The 21,711-nt window shown below is 38.1% G+C and overlaps 1 pseudogene; it reads right to left on the bottom strand.

Moving 5' to 3' along the window:
* LOC113350997 overlaps positions 1 to 21,711 on the bottom strand; it is a 76,686-nt pseudogene that overhangs the window by 35,650 nt on the left and 19,325 nt on the right.

The following is a 21,711-nucleotide window of genomic DNA, read 5'->3' as shown; positions in this document are numbered from 1 at the left end:
CAGAAATAAGTAAAATAAATATTACAGACTGTGAAAATGACCATATTACCCTTAATGGAACTTACTGCAATAAATATTATGGAAACTGTGAAAATGACCAGACTAACCTTATCGGAAATAAGTAAACTAAATATTACAGACTGTGAAAATAACCATACAACCCTTATTAGAAATAAGTAAAGAAAATATTACAGACTGTGAGAATGACCATTTTACCCTTACTAGAAATAAGTGCAATAAATATTATGGAGACTGTTAAAATGACCAAACTACCCTTATCGGAAATAAGTAAAGTGAATATTATAGATAGTGAAAATGACCATACTACCCTTACTGGAAATAAGTGCAATAAATATTATGGAGACTTTGAAAAGGACCATTCTGCGTAATGGTCATTTTAACGGTCTATAACTATAATGATGAGTAATGGGATTATATCCCAAATCGAGTTAATATCTGCTGATACGTCTCTTGACTAGTCTAATATCGTTGATGAACTTGCGGGTCTTTACATGTCAATACTCTCAAATCATCTCACAACTATTATATTGTTCTGGATCCTCAAGAAAGCTGACCATTCCATCCTTCTGGTTAATGGTTGCAAATATATCACCATCTTCAATCTAATAAAATATACACATGCTTATATACTAGCTTAAAAATCATACAATTAACTAGCATTCAAATTGCTGTTAAAGATCATGTTGCAACTATGCACATACAAAAACAGTATACTAAAAAAAGTCCAGAAAGTTGTTAGATCACTTGAAAACTGAAGGGGCTCATTGTGTTTGTATAAATATTAAATTCCCTGTTCACAGACTTGTGAATAATAAAGATGAAGAGATGGAAACTCACAGATTCAAACTTCTCCCTATGTGCTGCCACACAACTCTCTAACTCGGCAATCTTCCCAGTGCCGTAACTGGTGTATGTGTTGTAGATGTATTTTGGTATCAACTTCAAAGTCATGGTCCACTTCCTTCAACAAAATAATAAAGTATTTAAAACCAATGGATATGTCTCATGGATGTGATAGCAGCATGGAGATACATATCAGACCAGTAATTAAACCATTGTACAAGAGTATTAAAACTAAGTGTCTGTCATTCAAGAATCAAAACTCAACTCCACCAAGCTCATCATCTGCAACATGATTATTCTTTCATCTTCATTTCTAAAAATTGAAAACAAAAACAAAAATTAATGCATTGATAGTCACATTGCTGATGCCTTCCCTGTCTCAGACCAAGTTCCTCCTTGCCTCTTTGCTGCATTGCCAAAATCAAAACCACTACAAACCCCAATTCACATATAAAAACATCTAAGCTGTATCTCACAAGTTAGAAAAACAAAATTTTATCTGAATAGAATGAATGAGGAAGCATGCCTATTTGGCTTGTTGTTTACTTCACTGGTTTCACTCTTAAGCTTATTTTTCTTTTGCTGGTTCTCTTTCGTTTTCTGCAATTACACACTGCATTAGACTCCAGTTCCACAAAAATTCAAAAATTTCGATAAGCGAATGGATGAACAAACAAACCTTGATTGTGTTTTCAGTTTTCTCCTTGAACTGCAGGTATTATTCAAGCAATTCCATTGCAGTTTTCTGCTTATGATCCTCTTCGACTAGCTTCTTCGCCTCTTCTCTTCGATTTGAATCCTAAATTTTTTGAAACTTCTTTGAATTCTGCATCTGGGTTCTCTTTTTTAACCTCAGCCTATTGATCTTTGCACCAACATAGGCTGATGGTGGTTTTTTCTTATCTAAGTTCTTCATCTTCTTTTTCTTGTTCTTTTCATTCTTTTCTGCTTCTTTATCTCTCAGAGATTGAACCAGTGGAAGACTCTGCACATACGGAAAAAAAATCCCCAAATCAAAATCAAATCCCAGATTCAGGAATCTAAGATAAGAAATTGAAACTCTTAATTCAGAATTTAATATTAATTAGTTAAAGCCAAAATCGAGAAGAAATCAAATATCAAGATCAAAACCCTAAATCAAAACTTCTATTTCAACAATGCATGATCAATAAACGAAAAACCTTTATCTAAAAATCAAAACCCCTAATCAGAAACTCTGATTCAACAAATCAAGATAAAGATATGAAAACCCTTTATCAAAAATTTATGAACCCTAAATTTCAAAATCAGAGATGAAGAAAATCATACCACAGTAGGATTAAATTCCTTCAACTCAACTTGGAGTTTCTGATGTTCTTTCCCTTTAATCTCCAACTCCCCTTCTTTCAATTTCAGCATCTCATCACGATCTTTCAAGATCTCTTCAGTTTTCTCCTTAACCGCAAAGATGAAAAGAAGAATATGGTTCAAGAACAATGGACGAATTTCTTCCTCTTTGCTTAAGTCCATGGTTACATGTTTTACTGGATAATTCTATGATTTTTTTGGAGGAGATGAAGAAGACGGTAAAAGGGGCTGGGTTGAAGAGAAACGATTTAATTGATTTTCCTATGAGGTTTTTTCCAGTTTTGCTTTGGTGGTGAGGGTGAAGAAGATGGATAAGAGAGGCGAGGAGACCGAGAGAGCATAAGAAGAAAGATAAACGGGAGAGGGAAAGAGGTATATTTATATTCTCTATCAAATAATAAAAAATTATCACATCGATATCCGTTTTCATGGGTCGCGGGATCGGTAGCAGTTTTAGGAAAAAAAGGTAATTATTCAGAGACGGCTATTAATCATCTCGGAATATTTCCGTGTTTTTATCGTATCTCAGACGGCTATTTTTGGTCAACGATCCAAGTACTGTTACTGAGGGTCTCAGATGTGGGTTATAAAAACCCCATTTTCCACTAGTGGTTGGAGTCATATTTCATTTCCCTACAACCTGGAGGTGAAAAATCATGACTTTGAAGATAACTATTTTTGAGGTTTCGAGCGACGTCATCACACACGGTCAACGACCACCATCAAGTGAAAAATACATATAATATTCAGTGGACATCCTAACTGCCACATATACATAGAGTCGCAATTCCATATCTCGTAAGGTACGAATACAATTAAATATTTTTGCATCATTTCATATAATCATGCATACTTTTGTGTACTGGGACACCTACAATGTGGCGAGCATTTTCACATGCCAAGGCATGAGGATATGCACACGTCTCAATTCTGTGCGAATCTGGAATAGTGGGATTGGCCCCCTACGGGAATTTCAGATAGTAGAAAAACTTTCAACCTCGATCCATGCACGATAAAGATGTAGCAAGGAAGTGCACCCTTGTGCGAACATTGAGCAGCATGATAGTCACTATTTTCTCTGGGTAAGAGTTGCATATCACTTCAACGTGACTGATTATCACTTGGGGGCGAGATATGTAACACCTCATGGTCTAAAGTAACTCTTTTGAGGCGAGTTGCGTAACACTCCACACGCTTGGGGGCGAGTTATATAGCACCTGAATACAATGTGAAATTCAGCTGCTGGAAATCGAAACAAAAGGTAACCCAAACTTTTTAGTCCTCCAACGAGTTACAGGATTAAGAGGGGGCGAGCATAGACCCTAATATTTTGTTGCAAATAGTAACATTAATAACTTCCACACTTAAATTGATCGAACTGTTGTAGTCCAGTTCAAAAGCAACTGCTACACTCAGTTGGACGCAACTGATGCAGTCCACTTTTTCTCATCAATTTTGTACTCAGTTGGACGCAACTGATTGGTGGTTTATCAAAAGTGATTGTAGTAGTGGTAAAAACTGGGTCTTTTCAGACTTGTGAAGAAAACAATTTTTATAGATTTAAATTAAACAGGCAAATAAATAAAATAGTTCAAACCTTTAGAGAAAATACCAAGACTAGGATTCCACCATTGACCAATTAAATAGTAAATTCTAAATAATATTCATGCAATTCTATCTTTAAAAATAATTCTAATATTTGCCTCAAATATATTTTTGAAGTAATAATTGTAATCACAAAGTATAAAACATCAAAAGTTTTTAAAACCCAGCATGCTTCATCAAAATAATTCACAACTATTCAATAAAAACTAATATTTCAAATTCAATTCCATGTAAATAATCAAATAATAATATTGCAAATAAATAATAAAATTAGAATTATACCAATCAATATGGACCAATGGCTTCCTCCGTCGTCTCGGCTAATGGGTTTAGCTCCTCATCCCAAAGACACACTCACAAGATGAATTCATGGCTAAAATAGGTGTTTTTATTGATGAATATAAGATGAAACAGAAATTTGCAACGCTGTAATGGTGTTACAGCGCCACTGTTACAAAGGGGTAAGTGCTTTTAAGACTGCTGTAAACGATAAGCCATTACTGCTGTAAAACAACGACACTAGTATTGTTATTTAAGACTGCTAAAGAACGACTGACTATGTGAGTCTGTTCTTCGTGTTCTTCAGGATCTTCAATGGCAGCAGCAGCAGCAGCAATATCTCCTGTAACTTCTTCTTCTCGTCTATCCTCTACTCCCAATTCTCTCCTAAGGGTTTCTAACCCTTCTATGACTTTAACCAACTCTTATATAGTCTTTTAATCCCCAAAAATCTCTACTGAATCCGACTTTTTCTTTTCTTTTTTCTTCTCTGCGCTGTTGAGAGAATATCTCTCTCTGATCTCCCTGTACGCGTTTATGAGCTATTCTATTGCCCCAAAACTCTCCCAAGACTTTAACATGACCAAGTAGAGTTTTCTTTAGCGTAAAACTCTCCCAGAATCTCCTCAAAAAATCTTTGAAACGTAAACAGAACCATACATGTCCTATTTGGACTCTGATTTCTTCTCCCGGCTATTCCAGCCCAATCTGATCGATCAAAACACATGTACCATCTCTGTTTAGTCCATTCACATCCAGCCCAACTGATTTTAGGGGTTGAATCTCTTTAGAAACCGTCCATTAATCGAATCCAACTCTGCCAGTAAACATGCATGAAGTTTCCCGCCAAAACATTAATTTGAAAACGTGAAGAAATGTGATCTCCCCCTATCCAGTTTTGGTGTCCCTTTAGCAGCTGCCTGGAAATGGGTCACCCCTTAGTAATTAGGTTACCCCTTATCCAAAATCAAGGGTCCGTATAGCAAGTGTCCTCTGGGGCATTTTCCGAACTTTTTTCGGGGTTCCTCCGGGGTATTTCTGGGATACTTCCGGTACACTTCTGAGGCTCTTCCGGTACGTTATCAATGGAGGTCCAAATGCCACATTTTTAGCCAAATTCGCCGCAAGAGATTATTTTCCAAAAACACCTACAAATACATAAAATAACCAAATAAGTACAATATCGAGTACTAACAATATATACAAATGAGCTATATTAGACACATAAATGCGTCTATCAAATACCCCCAAACTTATTATTTGCTAGTCCTCGAGCAAATCTAATCTAAAATAAAATGACTACACTTAGCACGTGCAGTAATCCGTTAAACCACTAGGTGGCCCTAGTGGCGGAGTGTTGTCTCCGGGGGGTTTACCAGAGGTGTACCCACAAAACCTTAATACTCCAGAGCTTAGCTATCTACGCAGAACCTTGGAAGGCACTAAAGAATCTCCTTGGTTGGAATACTTATTGACTACAGAAAGAAGTACCCTGATGCGAAATTCCAATTGCTGTACACGAGTTTGCACTCAAGCATACTAAAATTCATATAAAGTGACAGAGCTCTACTCAGATAGTTGCACTATGGACATCATATTCGGAGTCAAATCTAATCACATGGATAGATCAAGAAGATGGATATAGAAAAACATATATGGTTTTGATGTTTACTAAGTGAACGGCGTTTCCCATATCTGTCTGAAGGCCTCCGCCAAAATGAACCTATCCTAATGGATTGAGATACTAGTCTGACTAATATCAACACACTGGCATATACAAGGGTACCAGTGGTCGATAACCTAACTCTAGGTCAACACAACTGGCATATACAAGGGTATCAGTGGTCGACTTTATTGAATTTATTCCTTTTGGTCAAATGGTCTGGTCTCAATTTTTATTTTATTTTTTCAACTCTTTTTTTTTTATTTATTTTTTTTTCATGGTATCTCAATCACTCTAATTCACCCTAGCATTGGTAACAACTTGAATCGTGAGCCCCACCAAATCACTTAGAAACATATTTAAAAAGAAAAATAAAAATAGAAGTGAAAAGGACTCAACGAGATATGGTGAAACTATCATGTTATTTCTAACACCTGAGCTCTGTGCTTTTATGAATAGACTCTTCTAGATGTTTCCACCTAATCAGATTGGTTCCTCAACTCCTACAACCAACATGCTTCCATCCACTTAGATTAGTTAGTGCAATCCTCAATAGGCATAAATTTCTAAGCTCTGGAGTTTATTTATTGCAAAAAGGTGACAAAAAGTGTTTCTTCCCCACCCCCAAACTTAAATCTAACATTGTCCTCAATGTTCTAAAGATGAAATTAAAAGCATGAACAAGGAGAAACTATTACCACTGGAGGGAAAAGAAATAAGGAAGGATATTACCGTATCACATGAACGCGGGAGCCTCCCAGTAAATGCTAAATTTATAGTCATTAGCTAGACATCAAATACCTCAAAAAGAATTTTCACCTTCCAAAGTCGTATACCAATAGTCGAAATAATTGTGGGTCCATAAGACCAAATATAACTGCCACGAATAGGAGACAAATGCTCAAGATCAGAAAAATGAGCATATAGAGCACAACCTGATCTAAAGTTTCTCGCAAGACAACTGGATTTATCTGAGGTGCCCACTTGGGCTTCATATGAGTGTCTCGGCAAACAGATTCATCCGAAAAACGGGTCTCTAACATATGGATTTTCTCCTGGACATTATCAGGCGGATCAGGTTGTGGAGTCTGAATACACTCAAGCGATACCTCAGATGCACTAGGCTTGAGTCCCAAGTAGGGACTTCTATTGGGGATAATTGACAATCTCTACCCCCAACTTAGAATTTTGGGTGCCTCTACATGACTAGTCACACTGTTCCTAATTTCTAGACCATCGGTTTTTGAAAAGGTCAATTGCTTTCTCTAAGTCATAATCAGGTGGTTCATCCTCAGCTTGCTTCATATCTTCTATGGTCCACTCTAAGGCTTCCTTATTTTCTTGAAGCACGGTCTCTGGACTACTTTCCTGATCACTATCCAAATCGGAGGCCATAATCCAGGGAAAGACTCGGGTGGTCCTAAAATGTATGTTAGACTCCAACTCAGAGGCTCTTTTAAATAAGGTATTAAGATAGACTCAGAAGCTAGTAATGGTTCGAACCTATCTTTCCATATATCATAATCTAACATAGGAACAGAATCCAACAGAGCATTTACTTGTTCAATGTTACTATCATCGTCGAAATCCAGGCTAAAATGGGATAAACAACTCTCCAATGTATTTTCCGGTACGATGTTTGGTAATGACTCCTGAACTAAGGTTCCTATCATTTTCACCTCTTCAATACATGTGCTATCTAGCTCAGAATGTAGCTTGTTTACATTAAAAAATATTCAGCTCAATAGTCATTTACCAAAAAGATAGATTCATAATACCATTTCGACAGTTTATGATCGCATTAGACGTAGCTAAGAATGGGGGACCTAAATCACAGGTATTTGGTTCTCTGTCGGGATAGGTTGGGTATCTAGGACCACGAAATCCACTGGATAAATAAACTTGTCGACCTCAATAAGAACATCCTCGATCACACCCACGGGGATTTTAACGGACCTATCAGCTAACTGGAGTGTTATCTGGGTAGGTTTCATCTCACCTAGTCCTAGCTTAAGGTACACATGGTATGGCAGTAAGTTCACACTGGCTCCTAAGTCAAGCAACGCTTTTCTCAACACGATACTTACCTATTGTACAAGAATGGTAGGGACCCTGGGTCTTTATACTTATGAGTGTGGTATTCTGAATAATAGAACTCACATGACTAGCTATGAAGGCTTTCTTCTGGACACTGAGCTTACGCTTTCGCGTACACAAGTCCTTAAGGAACTTGGCATAAGAGGGAATCTGCCTAATTGCATCTAATAATGGAAGGTTGATATTAACCTGCTTAAAAACCTCATAATATCATTAAAGTTGGACTCCCTCTTAGTCGGACTACAGCTGGGGAAACGGGGCTCTAGGAACAAAGTGAGGCTCAACAGGACCCTCATTGGTCTCTTTGGAGACTCTATCAGTCTCCTCATTTTCTGGCTCAGCAGGGTGAACTACAACATGTTCACTATCAGGCATGGCGACCTTGTTGTCAACTTTCTTTCCACTTCTTAGGGTTGTGACAGCATTCACATGATTGTACGATTTCTCTCCTCTAGGGTTAGGATCAGTATGACTAGGGAACCTTCCATCCTCTCTCTCACTTATAAACTTAGCTATTTGTCCTACTTGAAGTTCTAACTTGGCAAGACTCTGGGAAGTATTCTTCAATTCCTTCCTAGTTTCTTGTTGAAAGCTCATGTGGTTCTTTGATAGCATGTCATGGTTACTTACTAACATAGTGATAGCTTCCTCTAAGGTAGAGATCTTTTTATCGGAAGTGTTCTGAAACTGGGTTTGACCTGAAGAGTTCTTAAAACCAAAACCTGGGGGAGGCTGAGAATTGCTAGACTGGCCTTGATTCTGGCCCTTAGACCAAGAGAAATTAGGATGGTTTCTCCAACCAGGGTTGTAGGTTTCTGAGTATGGGTCAAACTTCTGACGGTTCTCAAACCTAAAGTTGTTATAGACAGCATGGGCTTGTTCTTCACTAACTTGACCTTCCCAAAATGAATTATCGGGCTCTATTCCACAACTATAGACTTGAGAGGCTCTATTAGGTTCAACAAGGGGCCTATATTTAGACTGACCCATTTCTAAAGCTTCTAACCTTCTGGACAAAGCAGCAAACTTAGCATCTGATGCAAAACTCGTATCTACCATATTGGTGCTACTTCTATTGACCAAGAGTCTTTTAGGGGGTTCAACAAAAGATTCCCACTGTTAGGATTTTTCAGCGATAACTCCTAAGAAGGTAAAAGCATCATCAGCATTTTTACTAGTGAACTCACCAGCGCACATAGACTCAACCATGGCTTTGGTCGAATAGTCTAAACCATCATAAATAATCTGTACAAGTTTTATATTATCAAATCCATGGTGAGGACACTGAGATAGGAGATCATTTAATCGCTCTAAAAACCTATAAAGAGACTCTCCCTCTTGTTGCACACTAGCACTAATTTTCTGCCTAACAGCTGCAGTTTTATGCTTAGGGTAGAATTTCATATAGAAAGAAGCAATAAGTTCCTGCCATGTTTCAATAGATTCAGATGGTAGGTTGTTTAGCCAGGTCTTGGCTTTATCTCTCAAGGAAAATGGAAACATATTAAGTTTCAAGACTTCATCAGTAAGGTCTTTTATTCTAATTGTCCCACAGATTTCCTCAAAGTCCCTAATATGAAAATAAGGGTTCTCATCATCTGTTCCTAAGAATCTAGGGATCATTTGAAGAATACTAGGTTTTATCTCGAAATTAGCCGTAGTGGCTGGCAATTTAATGCATGAAGCTCGGTTGGTCCTAGTTGGGAACATGTAATCTTTCAAAGTTGCCATCGTTGGCTCAACTGGAGTACTAGGGGTACTTTTGTCACTCAGAGATAAATTCTCAAAACTGAAGTTTCCAAAAACAGGGCTCTCCAAAGAAGAGTCTTCGAGCTCCCTGCTTAATTCACAAGAACTACTAGGTTTTTCGCTAATCAATCGACCTAGAGTATCTCTTTTCCAAGCCCTAACAAAATCGGGCATACACTAAAAAAAAATTCAAAAATAAATAAAAATCCTAAGAAGAAGGTTCTAGCAATCACACAGCAGGCTGACTCGACTTTACCACAACAAACCTAAAGATTTCTAGCAAACAACAAGCATGATGGCTCCACTTAGATTGTTTCTAGACCAGCTTATAATCCTTCGAAAGGGAATTCGTTACAATTTGAGCACACCCCTCTGGAATCAAATCGAGTTTAAGCAAGTTGAATCGAGGCGAGGGAAGCTCAGTGGAGCTTTGATACCCAAAACCTCACCGATCCAATGCGGCGCAGTCACGCATTCAACTCGCAGAAACCGTCAAGAACTTCGAGGTGTGCTTAAAAGAGTAACCAATATTTTTCGAATGATTGTCTGTTAAGCTCGATACCCTATAGGTCTCTTTCTAGTCCAAATTTTAGGCTTAGGTTCGCTTTAGGTTTCGTTTTCCTAAGGCGGGCAAGAAGGGAGCGGTGATGAAATCCGAACCCTTATCTTATATGGTCCAGTCCTTGCCCTTTACTAGGAATATAAAAACAGTCCATATTCAAGTCCTCAGCATATATTCACCTTAAGGAGTCCAGTAACCCGCTTGCAGGAGATTCGCGGGTGTTTAGAATTTTACCTCCCGTACCAGACGGGCGAAGAACCGCTGAAGTCGACTCGGGCCACGACTCCTATGCCGTGTGCGAACCCGAGGGGCCGAGACGATATCGTAATCGTCTTCCTTCCCTGCAAACAGTTTATATTTAAGGGTACCCTTCCGTAGGGTTTAAAAATAAAAATAAAAATGTCCCAAAATTAATGTCCAAAGTCCATAAAAAAAAACAAAAGAAAAGAAAGTCTGAAAAAAAAAAATTACAAAAATAAAAATGTCTCTCTTTTTTTTTCTCTCTTTTTATCAAAAAATAAAAAAAATTCTTCTTCTTTCGTTCCTATAGCTTTGCTTTTCGCTCCCAAACTTTAAGTAAATCACCACAAGCTTTGGCAAAATTGTCTTTCGCTCCAATCTTCAAAAATCTGCAAGGAAACAAGAAAAACCCAAAAAACGTAAAGAAGAACAAAAAAATAAAAAAAAATCTAAAAAAATGCTAACTAAACACAGGTCCGCGTCGGCGGCGCCAAAAATTTGGTGGTTTCAAAAGTGATTGTAGTAGTGGTAAAAACTGGGTCTTTTCAGACTTGTGAAGAAAACAATTTTTATAGATTTAAATTAAACAGGCAAATAAATAAAATAGTTCAAACCTTTAGAGAAAATACCAAGACTAGGATTCCACCATTGACCAATTAAATAGTAAATTCTAAATAATATTCATGCAATTCTATCTTTAAAAATAATTCTAATATTTGCCTCAAATATATTTTTGAAGTAATAATTGTAATCACAAAGTATAAAACATCAAAAGTTTTTAAACCAGCATGCTTCATCAAAATAATTCACAACTATTCAATAAAAACTAATATTTCAAATTCAATTCCATGCAAATAATCAAATAATATATTGCAAATAAATAATAAAATTAGAATTATACCAATCAATATGGACCAATGGCTTCCTCCGTCGTCGTCGGCTAATGGGTTTAGCTCCTCATCCCAAAGACACACTCACAAGATGAATTCATGGCTAAAATAGGTGTTTTTTGATGAATAATAAGATGAAACAGAAATTTGCAACGCTGTAATGGTGTTACAGCGCCACTGTTACAAAGGGGTAAGTGCTTTTAAGACTGCTGTAAACGATAAGCCATTACTGCTGTAAAACAACGACACTGGTATTGTTATTTAAGACTGCTAAAGAACGACTGACTATGTGAGTCTGTTTCGTGTTCTTCACGATCTTCAATGGCAAGCAGCAGCAGCAATATCTCCTGTAACTTCTTCTTCTCGTCTATCCTCTACTCCCAATTCTCTCCTAAGGGTTTCTAACCCTTCTATGACTTGAACCAACTCTTATATAGTCTTTTAATCCCCAAAATCTCTACTGAATCCGACTTTTTCTTTTCTTTTTTTCTCTCTGCGCTGTTGAGAGAATATCTCTCTCTGATCTCCCTGTACGCGTTTATGAGCTATTCTATTGCCCCAAAACTCTCCCAAGACTTTAACATGACCAAGTAGAGTTTTCTTTAGCGTAAAACTCTCCCAGAATCTCCTCAAAAAATCTTTGAAACGTAAACAGAACCATACGTGTCCTATTTGGACTCTGATTTCTTCTCCCGGCTATTCCAGCCCAATCTGATCGATCAAAACACATGTACCATCTCTGTTTAGTCCATTCACATCCAGCCCAACTGATTTTAGGGGTTGAATCTCTTTAGAAACCGTCCATTAATCGAATCCAACTCTGCCAGTAAACATGCATGAAGTTTCCCGCCAAAACATTAATTTGAAAACGTGAAGAAATGTGATCTCCCCCTATCCAGTTCTGGTGTCCCTTTAGCAGCTGCCTGGAAATGGGTCACCCCTTAGTAATTAGGTTACCCCTTATCCAAAATCAAGGGTCTGTATAGCAAGTGTCCTCTGGGGCATTTTCCGCACTTTTTTCGGGGTTCCTCCGGGGTATTTCTGGGATACTTCCGGTACACTTCTGAGGCTCTTCCGGTACGTTATCAACGGAGGTCCAAATGCCACATTTTTAGCCAAATTCGCCGCAAGAGATTACTTTCCAAAAAACCTACAAATACATAAAATAACCAAATAAGTACAATATCGAGTACTAACAATATATACAAATGAGCTATATTAGACACATAAATGCGTCTATCACTGATGCAGTCTGGTTTTATTTGTAACTGTTACACTCAGGTTTATCGAACTGTTTTAATCCAGTTCCTCCGCAATTGCTGCAGTCTAGATGATCGAAGCTACTGCAGTTCAGGTATGTTCACAGCTCCTGCAGTCCAGTTGACCGTATCTGCTGTAGTGCAACTTTGCTCGCCGCTGCTGCAGTTTAGCTGATCGGAGCTACTGCAGTCCAGCTATGTTCGCATCTCCTACACTCCTGCTGATCGCAGCTGCTGCAGTGCAACTTTGCTCGTCGCTGATGTAGTTCAGCTGATCGAAGCTACTGAAGTCCAGCTATGTTCGAGGCTCCTGCAGTCCAGCTGATCGCAACTGCTGCAGTGAAGTTTTGCTCGTCGCTCCTGCAGTCCAGCTTATCACAGTTCTTGCAGTGCAGCGTTGCTCACTCCTCCTGCAGTCCAGTTGATCGCAGCTGCTGCAGTCCGGATATGCTCGTCGGTGCTGAAGTTCAGCTGATCGAAGCTACTGCAGTCCAGCTATGTTCGCAGCTCCGGAAGTGTAGCTGATCGTAGATGTTGCAGTGCAACTTTGCTCGTTGCTGCTGCATTCCAACTGATCGCAGCTGCTGCAGTCCAGCTATGTTCGCAACTCCTGCAGTCCAGCTGATCGCAGCTGCTGCAGTGCAACTTTGCTCGATGCTGTTGCAGTCCAGCTGATCGAAGCTGCTGCAGTCAAGATGATCGCAGCTGCTGCAAACCAGCTTTGCTCAATGCTGTTACTACCCAGTTTTTCTCATTACTGCAGAGGACAGTTTTTTGTGGCCGTCGCAGTCCAGTTTACCGCAATCATTGCATCTCAGTTCCGTAACAACTATAGCGATCTAGTCTACATCTTTGTTGCTATATCGATTCGTATAACTATTGACGACGTATAAAGATCGATATCCTATCCAGTAGCACTACCAAGACCATTGGAGGTCCAACAACACACAAAGTTTGTTACCATCTCAACTATTGAAGGATCACACTCTTTCGCACGCAACTGCCACAGTTCAGTTTTACATCAACAGTTACAACTCACTTTCAACACCACTCCGTTCCAGAATCACGATTTCATTGCAGACTAGTTCAGCCTTCAGTCCAGTTTTTTCATACAACAACGGTTCATGCTCAACTGTTGCCCACCGATCTCCCAGTCATAATTGGGGGCGTCTTAATTGTGATTTCCGCAAACAACGAGGGAAGTTTTCCAATCACCTCAACATCAATAATCCACACTTTGGGGCAAACTTCATCATTGACTAAGGAAAAAGAATTTTCTTAACCCCCAACAAGTTGGAGGTTAAGAGGGGGCGATGTTTGTACCATGAGTAAAAATACCACATATTGGGCCAGAATGTTGCCTGGTCCACTATTCAGCCGCCACCAGCCTACCCACAGAAGTAGATACCAGCAAGTCAAGGGCTCCATGAAGTCAATGCCAGGTCAATGGTCAAAGTCAACCGTTAGTCATGTATCAAAGTCAAGTTGCCAGTTGCGCTTCTAGGAACTACGCCGGCGGTCAATGTCGGCGGCCAGCGGCGGCGGCCAACGCCGACGGTCAATGTCGGCGTCCAATAATGGAGTCCAGCGCCGGAGGCCAATGCCGGAGGCCTACGTCGGCGGTCAATATCGGCGGCCTACGCCGGAGGTTAGCGTCGGCGGTCAATGTCGGAGGCCAATGCCGCACTGCCATCCAGTCACTACCCATGCTGTCAGTTGTACTGCAGACAACATGCATCAATACTGCCAACCAATTTCCAGCCAGCCTCCATCCAGTCTCCAGTCATTTCTACCAGCAAGTCATACCATTCAAAGTATGACAGTTACAGTTTCATACATAATTAAACATGGAGGCATGCAGAGCAGTTTCATGCAGAATTAATACAGGGAGACATGAAAGAGTAGTTTCATGCAGAATTAATGTTAGGAGGCATGCAGGGACAATTAATTCCTTTTAAGTTTATATTGAAATTAGGTATTCGACTGTATAAATAGGGAGGTCCTGATAGAACGAAAAGAGGGAAAGAGGGGGAGAAGATCAAAGATCATTATAATCCATATATCAATAAAATATTTGTCCCTACGGGGATTTTTCCGTGGATGTAAGCAACATTTTCCGAACCATGTTAAATTCGTGTGTCTGTTGTTCATAATTATTTCCTGTTATTTACCCGGTTTATATCAACAACACCAGTTTTATCGTGTTTTGTACCTGGAAATATTTCCGGGTACAAATACCTGCTATCTGTGAAACAGATTAAACAAACATGGACGTTATACCAATATATGTGATTTCCTGAAATCATGTATGATGTTGTCTCCAAATGAGGATGTTAGGTGGTCACTTTGTCTGGATAATGTCAAGTCCAGACGATTTCATTTTGGTTTGTTTGAGATGCTAGTCTTTATCTTCTTTTGGGAAAGTTGTGGTGCTTGTTATAAACTTGTAATAAGATGTTTCTTTTGGAAAACATCTTTCTTCCATTTTTCTTTGATTTTATGATGAAACTTCAAGAACTGTATGAACAAGGGTAATTTGATTTTGATAAGAAGTAACTATGATTTTAACCTGGTTTTGACCAGTCAAACAAGTGGTTTGACGGGTCAAAACCACTATTTTTTTTGTTGTTGCAAAAATTTCACAACCGCAATAAGCAGTTGCGAAATTCCAGTTTCGCAATTGTTTGAAGTTGTTGCGACCATCTAATTTCGCAACTGTTCGAAACAGTTGCGGCATTTTGACGTTGCAACAGTTTGAAACTGTTACGAGCAATGGTAATGTGGGCATTGCGAAAAATTGCAACATCGACTTTCGGAACAAAAGAAGACTGTTGCGACCTCGCTTTGCAATAGTACCCCACCGTTGCTAATCACTAAAAATAGTGTAGTGTTGAGTTTTAAACTTGAAGATGAAATATCAGACGGTGGATGTTCTAGTAGTATTCCTCGTGATGCATTCCAGATGGATGAGTAGTCTTCATTAACTTTGGATCTTCAATAATTGTTGGTAGATGAAAATTAGGGTACCGAACATTCTGATGCCTCAATGAGTAGGAGTTATTGCAAATTTTTATTGGAAAAAAGGCTTAGCAATGTGTAACTTTCCTGTTGTAATTTCACCTCTATTTATAGGTTGTAGAAGAATTGTATCCAGTCTAATATTGATCTGGATACATTTTGACTATGTATCTGGACGAAAAGCTCTCCAGGTTCATCCGAGTCGAAAATAATTCACCTTTTTTAGGGACAAATTTTTAACCAGAAGGAAAGCCTGCATAAATAATCAAATGTGATTCGATTTCTGACAACAACTTAACTACTCCTTCAGCTACAAAAACTTGGCAATTGACCCTCACTTTTACTCAAGTAAAAGAAGTAGGTGAACTTTCCAATCAAATATCATTTTCCTTTTAAGCATAAAAAGAAGAAACGAAGAGAAATTATCAAGGTTCGCAGATAAACAATTAATTTTAACCAAACATCCAAAATTCAAATGTTAAATCACCACCCATCTATGCATGGCATTCTTCGACTCATCATTACTCTAGATGGTGAAGACGTTATTGACTGTGAACCTATATTGGGTTATTTACACAGAGGGATGGAAAAAATAGCGGAAAACGAACATATTCCTTCCCCTTTCAGGGCAAGAAAATCCAGTACCTCTTGGTCGTGTGAATATCTGAATATGACGAACCAATGTGGTGCAAGACTTTAAACTACAAGAAAATTCAAACGTTTATACGACGTTCAGTAACTATCCACTTAGTGAATGATGTATCTAAAAATGCACAAAAAAAGTAAGGGAATAAGGGATATATAGTGAAGTTGGGCACAACCATAATATCATCATACAAAAAATAAAATACAAACATTCGTATATAAATATACATTATACACACAGGTTATTGCCTTCAGCACCTTATCCTGGAGTCAAGGAATGATTTTCCGTCGAGTTCACGTGACAAAAGTTTCTTCAAATAATCCTCATGACGAGTTGCCTTGAATAAAGAAGGTGCCTTTGGTGTGATCATTCTAGGGACCAGACCTATTTCGACGTCTAGTTTTGGGCTCTGAAATGTTGCAACTGACAGCCTCTCCTTTGATGAGTATATTGTTGCTCGATGTTCCATGCTACGGTAAACCCCATTACTCATTATCTGTCAAAAAGAAGCAAGAAGAAATCAATAGTCTAAAACCATACTTAAGGCCCAGGATAAGAATATTTTATAGGAAAAATATCGTTTGGTCCTTTTTTAGGTGGGCCCATGTCTGTTTGGTCCTTTAGGAAAACGCCTTTACTGTTTGGTCCATAATTATTTAAAAATATTAAACTGACAAAAGTACTCTTCCGTGTTAATTTTTACTTATTTTCCTGTAACAGTTAATTCCAGAAATGAAGTCCATATAAAAACTTATACAAACCAGAGTTCATTCCAGAAATGAAGTCCATATAAAAACCTAAAAAAACAGACTTCATTCCAGAAATGAAGTCCATATAAAAACCTATACAAACTAGAGTTCATTCCAGAAATGAAGTCCATATAAAAACCTAAAAAAACATACTTCATTCCAAAAATGAAGTCCATATAAAAACCTAAAAAAACAGACTTCATTTCAGAAGTGAAGTCCATATAAAAACCTATACAAACCAGAGTTCATTCCAGAAATGAAGTCCTTATAAAAACCTATACAAACCAGACTTCATTTCTGGAATGAACTCCATATAAAAACATTAGCAGCATCATCTTCATCTTCAACAACAGCAGCAGCAACAAAGAACTTCATCAAAATTCATCGTCGTCATTCATCTTCAACAACAACAACAATAAAAAACGACGAAAAACACCCAAATCTTCATCTTCTTCATCGATTTCAACAACATCATATTCATCGTCGTCTTCAACATCATCTTCATCGATTTCATCATCTTCAACGCCGTCTTCAACAAAAACAAACAACATCATCGTCTTCATCTTCTTCTTTATCAAGATAGAAACAAAAAAACCCTAAAAACAGAGTTCATCTTCATCTTCAACACAAGCAGCAGCAACAACATGAGATCGTCGTCGTATTCATCAAGTAGATCGGGTTCACCATCCTCTTCAACATCAAATCTGATCAAATCATCAAGAAAAAAAAAGAGAGAAAAGTAGATCTGAAAAAGAAAAGAAGATGAGAGAGAAAGTAAACCTGAGAATGAGATATTTTTTAGTAATTTTGGTATATATGTGGTCACCCTAGGACCAAACCATTATTTTCTAGGACCAAACAATAATATAAGGGTATTTCTGCCACCACACAATAAAAATTACATCATCCATGACATCACCCTAGGACCAAACCATAATTTCTAGGACCAAACTATAATATATTTTCCCAAATAGGACCAAACAGACACATGACTAAGTCAACTGGACTAGACTCTCTCTAATATATTATTTCTAGGACCATATGGTATTTCCTACATATTTTAGATGCAAAGACTTATATAATTTTGACTTCGTCATCTGTTTTTACCTCCAAAACATCGCCAATCTTCACTACAAAGGCATTAGGTAGAGCTTTAATAGGAACCCATATATTTTCTTTTATAATCTGTAATTCATCAACTTCGTTGAGTTGAAGGAGGATAGTTAAAGCACCACCATCTGAGTTGGTGCTAATCCGATTACATGTTCGTGTTGAGGATAATAATTCATCCCCAACATTTGTCTAACCACTTCAGAAAATTCTGCCATTACCCTAGTCTCCACTTGTAGAGCCTTTCCCATCAACTCAACGAGAGTCAAGCCTAGTTTAATCAACTCTAATGAATAGCATTCAATTGTCTTTCTGCATAAAGAGATGGACTGGTCAGTTAATGAATTACATGCACTTTCAATTTTTCACTCTATGCTTGAATGGTGGTACTAGATAGATTGACACCACATACATTCAGGGAGGCATCACAACTGACTTCGTCCCTCTGTTTGATAGTTGTGCTGCTTGAATTAGGAAATGAAATCATGTACATATCCTGAAACTAAAAGAGGAAAAGAAGAAACCTCAGAGGTAGATGGAGTTTGAAGAACATCCTTGTCCTCATATGTTGGGCTAGAGTGCGAATGAAAAACATATCTTCCCAATCAAGTTTCTGGTCTTCTGATTGAACGAACATTTGTCCAAATCTTTTAAAATCTCCTTCCTGCCAAAATTTCTTTTTCTCATCCATTGGAATATTGAAGAAACCTTGAATTTATGATTTCACTTTGTCCACCAATAAATAGTCAACTCCATGGTCTACCACCTGCATCAGAAACTCTAATTACTTGGTAATTCCTAGAATGAAATAGTAAGACACTATAAATTTGAAATTTGTCAAATACCGACGATATTAATTTGAAATTTGTGAGCATCCTGATTCCTACCGACCCATAAAACAAAATCACCATACATTACCGTCTATGTTGTAAAAGGCGCTCTCCTAGGCGCCAAAGGCGCACTAATCCTAAGTCGAGCGCTCGAGGAAACCAATTCTATGCTATTTTCCACGTCGGCGCCTTAGGCGAGCGCGTTTGGCGCTTTTACCGCCTAGAGGAAGTGTTAGGCGCTAGCCTAAGCGCCAAAGGCGCCAAATAAGGTGAATAACTCCACAACTATATTTTCTGATGATCATCGTTAAACCACGTTTCCTTTTAAATCAAAATACATACGCAATGATGAAAATATACAGAAAGCTCATAAACGTGATTGAAGGTAATATGGAAATTTAATAACTGTGCAACTTAATAGTATTTTGTTTCCTTTTTCAAGGTTATATTATCAGTTATAGCTAGGGCTGCACATGGGCGGGTATGGGCGGGTATAAGCTAAAACCAACCTCGCACCCACATACTACGGGTTTTTTTTTTCATAACCAACCCCGCACCCACAAACAGCGGGCGGGTTTTGTTACCCGCCCGCTACGGGTTGGGCGGGTATGGGTTTAAACGGGTTTAAACCCGCTTTATATTCAAGTATTTAGAGTAACTTCTATTCTCCTTGATTAAGTGAGAAAAAAAAACCAAAACCCCCAAAATATTCATATCTAGGAAGTTCACAGATGAAGATTAAGTGTTGAATCTGTTGATTTTTCGATTGTTGTCGATTTCTGGTGAAGATTCGAAGTTGTTGTTGTCGATTTCTGGTGAAGATTTCTGATAATTGTCGTTCGTAGGTGAAGAAGAAGAACTGAGGAGGAAGAAGAGGAGAGGCCGAACATAGAGAAGAGTGTAGAAAGTGAATGAGGGTTATCAGTTATCCTATCTACTAGTATTAGGGTTTCATAATGGACGAGTAGGATTAGTTTTATCTAATGGTATATAATCTGCGGGTTTTTTGGGAGGGTATGGGCGGGTATTAGCTTAAACCAACCTCGCACCCACAGACAGCGGTTTTTTTTTTTTCATAACCAACCCCGCACCCACAACGGGAGGGTATGAATTAAAAACCCACGGACTTAGCGGGTACGGGTGGGTTTGGGTATCGTGGGCGGGTCTTGTGCAGCCCTAGTTATAGCGAACATTGTATGATCAAAAAGATGGTAAGAAAAGATTGATATTAAAGTGCTTGATTTGTATTTCCTAATGCAATCGTCAATGACGAAACTATAAAAAGAAAAATAATGATTTATTAGTAACGTGATTTCGTGATTGACGAACATATTACGTGATTCCGTGATTGACGAACATAAAAAATGATTAATATTAACGTGATTGATGTGATTGATTTTTGTTTCTTAATTTTAGCCATTGATAGTGAAATCAGTAATTGGTTTTACTAGAATATATAATTATAGAAATTGCACTACAATCAGCACCAATATAATTATAGAAATTGCACTACAATCAGCACCAACATTCAATAATGAAAAAATGGAAATAAAAATCGAGAATAACGTGATTGATATAACTAGCTTTAGTCAAGTCACATGGATAATGCAACAATTGTGCAATGTTCTTTGCCTATATTTTCTAGCAAATATCTGTCGCACAGACAAAGGAAGATGATTAAATTCAGTTTTCTTTTGTGTGGTGAAGCAGTTGAAGTATTACTGTAGGGGTAAAATATCGCACACGTAGTTATTATGCGAAGCGGTAGTATTATAAAGGAACGAACTTGATCGCACATAGCATATCCCAGATGACGGGATGGATGACGTCACAAAGTCACGAGTAAACTGTGGAAGCTGTACGAAGTTAAGGAGCACGTGCGAGAAGATATAATATAAGCGTGCGAGAACATCGCACGTCAGATCCGAAAATAGGGGCTTTATTAGTTGTCTTCCACTATGTAAACTCCTATACAAAGGACTAACCAACATTTTTAGTAAAGAGAGATATTTTTTGAGAGTTGAGAAAGAACTTTAGGGCGAGAGAAAGTTATTTTCTTCCCAAGTTAGGGTTTTATCTTATTCTTTGTATTGATTTCTAAACTTAATAAAATTCTTCTAAGTGTTCTTCATCTTGATTTCATAGTTAGACTCACGTATTATCAAAGGGGTGTAGTTATGGGATTTCCTGCAACTACATTTTGGCGTCCAGAAAAAAGGATTAAGAAGGGATTACACCTGCTTGTGAAAAATTTTAAAAATGGTTTCAAAGAATTTCTAAATAATCTTGTCTCTAATAAAATCTTGTGATTGTTTCGCTAAGTTTTAATCTTTAGGTTCAATTCATAAATACGAGTTTTCATCTACGAAGAAAGTTTTTGTTTTCATAAGTTTGTGAAGAAATTATTGTTTCAGAAAAAAAATGGTGAGACAAGTATCCACAGGACAAAACGCAACACCAATCAGGGAGGATTCCAGGAAGAAGGAGAGGTGAAATCGCAGAATTTTCGCGTATGGGAATGAGGAATAATCAGCCGAGGCAAGTTAGATCTCAGATCCAACAGACATCAGAAGAAAGCGACCACAGGAACTATGAGGAAGTGAGTGTTCACACCACAGATAAAGATACCACCGAAGAAAACGAAGAAAGAACACAAGATGAAGGAACGGTAGGAGTAAAGGTGGAGAACATGACCATTGGAGAGCTCATGCAACAGTTAACAGATGAAAGAATAAGATAAGATGAGATGCGTGTGAACTTGACGAAATAAAATGATGAGCTAAGAGAAGAAAACCACAGGTTA

The sequence above is a fragment of the Papaver somniferum genome, chromosome 2 (genome assembly GCF_003573695.1).
Source record: "Papaver somniferum cultivar HN1 chromosome 2, ASM357369v1, whole genome shotgun sequence".
NCBI classification, from domain to species: Eukaryota; Viridiplantae; Streptophyta; class Magnoliopsida; order Ranunculales; family Papaveraceae; genus Papaver; species Papaver somniferum.
Note: the sequence above shows the minus strand (reverse complement) of the source record. Positions and strands in the feature narration are given on the sequence as shown.